At 31.2% G+C, this 7,350-nt stretch overlaps 1 protein-coding gene across 1 annotated transcript in view; it reads left to right on the forward strand.

Moving 5' to 3' along the window:
- LOC106681349 (facilitated trehalose transporter Tret1) overlaps positions 1-7,350 on the forward strand; it is a 48,913-nt gene that overhangs the window by 32,269 nt on the left and 9,294 nt on the right. The gene's annotated exons all lie outside the window — the stretch shown is intronic.

A 7,350-nucleotide genomic window follows, 5' to 3' on the forward strand; every position in this document is an offset into this window, starting at 1 on the left:
GCAATGAAACTAGAGCTACTCACATACATGATAGTTTTTATGAATTAGGACTACTATTTCGAAAGGAAAACACCAATAACCAATCAAAATTATCATCTTTAACGAATATTCTTTATATAACAATATCGAGTATATTATTTATTATATTTTTTCCATAGCTTCATTTTTTTTAATTTATAATATTAAACACTTTCTTGAGACTGGTTAATGATGTTTAAATAAATAATTTAATTTTTATCCTTTTAAATGATTTAAAAAACTCAGCTTCAAGCAGGCTATTCTGCCCAGGTCAAAACAACAATTTCTATGAAACATTAAAACATTAGGTAAACATATTTTCTTTGGTTAATAAGTATATCCTACTTTATGTCTAATTACCTAATTAGTCAATTTTACATTAAAAACAAAAATTAAAATTCATTTATCACAGTCACTATTTGTTAAAACTTTATCACAACAATACTTGTAACCTTCCTCCACTCAGTTCAAGCATTAAAATTATTTATTACAAGAATATTTTTGTTAATTTTCTTCTTTGTTTCATTTTAAAAATTCCCATCAAGACTAATTATAATTATCCAGGTTGTAATTAACTGTATAATTAATATTTTCAGATATGTAAATGAGTTCAAGTATTTTCCTTTTGAATGTAAAATCATTGTATTTTCAAAATCAAAAATATGCTGGCTTTTGGTTGCATGCTCTACTAGTGTTGAGACTAAAATGGATAAAAATTAACTTATTTATTTATACTTCATTTTTTTAAAAATTCAGATGCCCTAAGCCATTGTCTTAGCGATATTACTTCTATGTAAAATTTGGAGCTTCTTATACAAAAAAAGGGCCCTGGCATTGCTATAAAATAATAAACATTATTTTTAATATAAAAAAATGCCTGTGAGTGAGGTACTGAGCTATTATCTTGTTGTCTAGGTTTGACTCCGGCACGGGTAGATATGCAGATTAACCTTAGTGTCGATATACTATGCTATCCAGCCTCTAAAATGTAAATTCCTTTAATTGGAGGAAAACGTGGCAGATTGGCATGATTTCTGACTAAAACAACTTCCACAACTATTGATCTAGAAACATAACTTTCTTAGGAAGTACTAAGCCCGGGGAGGAAGTGGTTATTGCCAAATTGAGAATAGGTCATACGAATTTAACTCGTGCATATCTGATCGATAAGCAACCACCGCCAACATGTCAATACTGCAACAGTGTACTTACGGTCAGTCACATATTTGAAGAATGTCATTTCTATTCCATGAACTTAAATAGATTGGGAATAGGACCGAGAGTATCGGATAATCTGAATGATGACCAGAAGAACGTGGAAATGGTTTTGGTTTTCTTAAAAAGGAATGGCCCTTTTGAATAAGATTTAAATCTGAAAGTTTGTTATGCGTACTAAATAATTCTAAAAGAAGTAATGATTTAAAGAGTATCAAATCTAGAAATAGAATTATAAGGCGCGAAACATGGGCGTTGATGACCTCAGGGTTTTACGCCCTAAAGCCCTATCCAACAACAACTAAACCCATGACCCTTCATTTTTTGGAGAACTCTAGCTCGTAAAATCCTCGACTATGGTTTTTTAATCAGCAGTTTAACGACTACATTCTATAAATTTTATTTAAAAAGAAAATAAAATTTTAAAAATTAAACATCTAATTCCTCTCGAATCCAATCCTTACAGTCCAAAATCCTTCGTAAAATCCTTAATGCTCCATACTTTGTCACAAATCAAATCATCCATCAGGACCTCAATGTCCCCTATTTGCCGATTTGGCCAGAACCAGATACCAATCCTTCCATAATAAACTTCCCAACCACCCAAATTCTAACCTGGCTTCTCCTTCACTACCTAATAATCCTCCTAGACGTCTGAAAAGAAGATGGCCTCGAGATCTCCTTTAGAAATGTTTTTGGAGTTCTATCAATGGGTAGATTCTCCACATGTTTTTATCATGTCATAATATCACTTACAGCAAAGTTAATTGATGTGTATATATGTATACATTTGTAAATATCAATAAATAAATTACTTAAAAAAAAAAATTTAACAACTATCCAAAATGCAACCAACTTGCATTTTAAACTAAATTTTTGCAAAATATCTTTTCGGCTCTCCTGTTATCGGAAAAGTTCCACTGTTACAATGCCTTATTGTTGTTATCAACATTTTTATTTCAAGTAATACTTGAAGTTTCAATAGTTTCATTATCAAGTATTGTTAGATTCTTATTAAAATATAATAAAAGGTTTCATAGAGGAAGTAATAGGGGTTCTCGGAAAAGAAAAAAGGTGTACGAAGTCGTGTCGAAAAATGAAGTGACCTCAATTCTGACGTACTGGGTCTCTGAAAAATTGGTCGACCTTGTTCTAGAGATATAAAAGAACTTGGATACAATATAGTGATGTGGATTAAAACTTTACGAGCTGACAAAAAAAGGAATTGAGAAATATGGGCATAGAAAATAAAGATCTCTAACCGAGACACATTACCGCTTATGACTCTTTGTGAACAAAACTGGGAATTAAAATATATGATTGCCGCTGTTTAGCATTTCATCAAATCCAAAGAGGTGAAAATTTTCACGAAACTGATACAAAGAAAACGTCCAGTCAACAAAAAATTTCTGCTTTAGTCTTTCTAAAACAGGACTCCTTAGTATAGGGAAATTTATTCATTATGGAAAATTCCTCAAGAATATAATATCCATTCTTATTCTTCATGGACAATTTTATTTAGTATTTAAATTAAATTCCAGTGATTTTAAATATGTGATACACTGTCCTCAGAGCATCGGTATACAAATACTTATATCATTGTAACAATATAATTTTAATTTTGCCTTTTTTTCATACCTAAAATTATTAAAATTTTTTTTTTCAATCATTATTACCATAGAACATAATATCCCGAATTTGCCCAGTTGGAAACTAAATTGAAAAAAAATCGTCGACATATTGCAAGTTTGTAATTTACAAATTGCCTGACTGGCCACAATAACAGACAATAGCAGAGCACTAAAAAAAACCAAAAAAAAAAACCAATGTCATTGTGAGCCGCCGCGGACTAACTATCTAGTACATTCATTAATAGTTATCATACAAGGCCAATAGATGGCGTGGTATGTGCCCTCCGGCTCCTCAAGCTGAAATGGGCTAACTGGCATCAAGGTAAAAAAAAATTTAAAAAAAAAAGATTTTACGATCCGATATGCATAGGAGCCAAAATTTAAATTATAAAAAAATCTGCGATTTATGGTTTGTAATTTCAAAAATGAGTTATAAAAATTGACATAAAAAAAAAAAATTGAAATTGGGTCCTTCTTCCAGAGTTTCAAATAGCCACTTTCCTGTATGTAAAGTATGTATAATTACTAGTCAAAATTGATGAGTATGCCTAGCGTAGATTGGGGGAGCACAAAATAGCGGCTGTTTTAAAGCGATAAAAAAAAACTAATTTTTCATTCTGAGCTCTATATCTTAAAAAGTAGGAACAATACAAGAAAACCTAAGAGAACGTCATTTCAAGATGAGTAAATTTGCTAAAATATGAGCCCTAATAAAGTGATTTACGTTAGTTAGTTTTCGAGATATAGCTTTTTAAAAAGCAACATTTCATAAAAATGTTGTATGAGACGTACTGAAAGATCAGTAGTTAGTGAATTTATTTAAAAAAAATCTATATCTCAAAAACAATTTGACGTACAGATGTATATTAGCACTCAAATGAATGCTAGTTTAATGAGCTATAAAGTAGTTTATGATGTTTATCTTCGTAGGAGTAATAGTTTACATGATTTGCTAAAATTTATTGGGCTTTGTCAGGGCTAAAAAGATACAAACACTATAGTTACAAAAAGGAAAAAAAAGAGAAAAAACATAAGTGTAAAATAACAGGGGTATAAAATAGTAAATGAAAAGGGTAATAGTAACAGATAGAGAAGAGAAGAAATATTAAAGAAAGTACAAATAAAGAGATGTAAAAAGAAAAAAAAATACAAATCAAATGATGAGACAGAATGCTGTTTTGACGGCAGTCAAAAACAAAGTGACGGTTGGTATTGGGAGGAGTGGGGATGGCAGTTATGCCACAAATATTTTATGAAATATTGCTTTTTAGAAAGCTATATCTCGAAAACTATTTAAAGTAAATAACTCTATTAGGGCTCATATTTTAGCAAATTTACTCATCTTTAAATGACGTTCTCTTCTAGTGTTGTTCCTACTTTTTGAGGTACAGAGATCCGAATGAAAAATTAGTTTTTTTTATCACTTTGGAACAGCCGCCATTTTTTATTCCCCCTACCTATACTTGACCAAGTCATCAATCTTGATTAGTAATTATATATAGTTTTCATTAAAGCGGTTAGTGAGAAGAACATGTATAATAAATTAATAATTATAATGATAATAATAACGAAACGTCGGCATGAATAAATAATTTCCAATCTGAAAAAAAATCCCTCTTATCTCCTTAAGTAATAAAATCCTTTCATATTTTAATCAAAATCTTCAGAGCTGTTCGAGAAAAAATCGATAAAACGAAAATAGACTTTTTCATTTTTGAGGTAGCATAATCAAACACACACACACATCAGTTTGCAAGACTTCATTATTTTGACTTACGAGACCTCTAAAGGTATGTTTCCGTTGAAAACTAGAAACCGTAATTTGTCACGATTGTAATGCTATGCAATGCTAGAATTAAAGAAAAAGCTAAAGAAACCTCTATGCAGTTTAGTTTATTCGTTAAACTCATCAGTTTTCTATAATTTCGCTGTATCAGCTTAGCTCGGTTATCATTACGCTGAATAGTTTTTTGTAAATGAGTATTTATAAATGTTTGATATATTTAGTCTACAATAAACTAAATATAAATATTGGTATTAATATTATTTTCGATTATCTTATTATTATTGTGTATTTGTGTATTAAGACTTGAATAGAATTATTCAGTGGGCACAAGAAAACAAGCTTATGTTGAATGCAGAGAAGACTAAGGCAATCGTAATAAGATCCAATCACCTCCTGAAAACTATTCCTCATATTCCAACCTTATTCCTAAACAACAATCCGATACAATTACATCCATACGTTAAAAACCTTGGTGTCACTATAGACCATACTCTCTTCTGGAAAAATCACATCTCCGATATTTCCTATCATACCTTTTCCACCCTGAAGCGTTTAAATTATCTTCGTCACCTACTTCCTTTTGAAGCCCGTAGGCTCCTGGTTACTTCCTTAATATTTCCCCACTTTGACGATTGTTGTGTGGTTTACGGGAGTGTCTCTGGGGATCTCGAAGCAAAATTAAAACGGTTAAATAATTGCTTTGTACGATTCATCTTTGGGGTCCCCAGGGACGCCTCTGTCACCCGATTTTATGAAGAGTTGAAGTGGCTTTACCTCTCCTTCCGTCGTAAATATTCCCTTGCTTCCTTTCTCTATCAAGTTATCCAATCCCGCCGTCCATCGTACATCTTAGATATCCTTCAATTTAAATCCTCAATGCATTCCCGCAATACCCGCTCACGGCCTTCAGACTTATATGTAACTGCCCATCGAACCGCAGCCTTGGGTAGATCTTTCCTCATCCGTTCCTCTTCCCTAAGGAATTCTATTCCCTCCTTTATTCGTAGTTCTAATACCCTTCTAATCTTCAAATCCCGTATCTTCGACTACCTTCTGTCCACCCAATTCCGAAAGAATAACAATTGAAAGTTTCAAAAAAGCGTTATATATTTTATGTCTTAGATTTTCGTTTATAATTGTAAATATGAACACTAGCAGACATTATCTCTTTTCATTTATTATTCTTTAGTTTAATTGTATTTGATTTTTTATCATTTTTTTCACAATCAGAAATCATCTTATGTTTTATGATATGACAAGTGGTTTTATTTTATTTTTTTATCATTTTTTTTATATATTCTGGTTATTATTGTTGTTTATTTGTATCTTTTTAAATTCATTGTATTATTTTATTTTATGACATCTTGTAATTTCATCTATATTATGTAATTTACTCTATGGCTCTGAAGCCTGATTTTGATGCCTGTTAATCATCCTAAAGGGATCAATCCCAGAATAAATAAATACTATTCTTATTATTATTATTATTATCTTTATTAAAGAAACACGGTCAATTTTGTTTTAAATTATTTCTCATGACAATATTTGTTATGCCTGAAAGCAATATTTTATGCATATACTTTTGTATCAAGCCTACATATTTTAATTTATAGATTAAATCTAAGATCATATTAATCCGACACGAGTAATTACTAAATTTTTATACTAGTTAAGTTATAATAATATGAACTGCTGCAACCCATTAAGGGTCAGAACGTTGTAAGTAGGTGCTTTTTTTTTTAACAACTGCTACAAAAGAAAGTGATTTGTTCAAAAGTTTTGTTTTCAGTGGCCGTTTGTAGTTGTAATAGTTGGAGCGTCAACTTTAACTTCATTATGACTATGAAAAGTCGCTGATTCGAATTCAGCCCTGAGGGGTCGACTTTCATTTCTGTAGTGGCCCCACGAAACGAAAACTTGCCAAATCCCATCATGGTTTGAATGCGGTGGTACCCTATAGATAACATCATCATCCTCGTATGTAAGGAATGACCAGAAAGGGGGTAATTGAAAAGAAAATTAAAAAAAAATATTTTTCTCATTGCCTACATTATAGAGGCAGGTAGACCCAGAACCTACTGACTGGGTCGACTCACGATACCAGTAACAATATAAATAATTGAAATGAATTGAAAAATAATTTATTATTTTTGGACTAGGTCCCTTTAGGACAGTTATAGCATAATTTAAATTTTACAATATCATATATTGGCAAAAAACAAAGTGGCCGCAGTTAATTAAAACTTAAATTAAATTGTATATAAATAATTTTAGAGACAGAAAAAAAAATTATAAAACGATTTATTAAAAGCAGCAGTTTGGTAAGATGGAGAGTAGATGTCAGATAAACGGGACTTGGTAGTATGGGATTGGACTGAAATGTTTTATTGCAGGTTTTCCAGGATATAGGAGGGGCGCTGAGTACTAATTACTTGGTATAGAAAGGAAACTAGGAAATACTGGCACCGGAAGGATGGATAGAACCACTTCAACTTGGCAATATTAATTTTCTGCCATAGGCAGGTTCAAATGCTCTCCATGTTAAGGTTAAATATTCAAAACACTAAATCAATCATCAATTTATCTAGAACGTTCTGCAAAGCAATTGTTCGTATGTACATATGTTGAAAAATACGAATGGGAATTACGAAAAACGTGAAAAATATGAGATTGGTCATTCGTTCAACCACGAATATATAT

Source organism: Halyomorpha halys, unplaced genomic scaffold (genome assembly GCF_000696795.3).
Source record: "Halyomorpha halys isolate HHAL.00 unplaced genomic scaffold, Hhal_1.1 Scaffold328.1, whole genome shotgun sequence".
NCBI classification, from domain to species: Eukaryota; Metazoa; Arthropoda; class Insecta; order Hemiptera; family Pentatomidae; genus Halyomorpha; species Halyomorpha halys.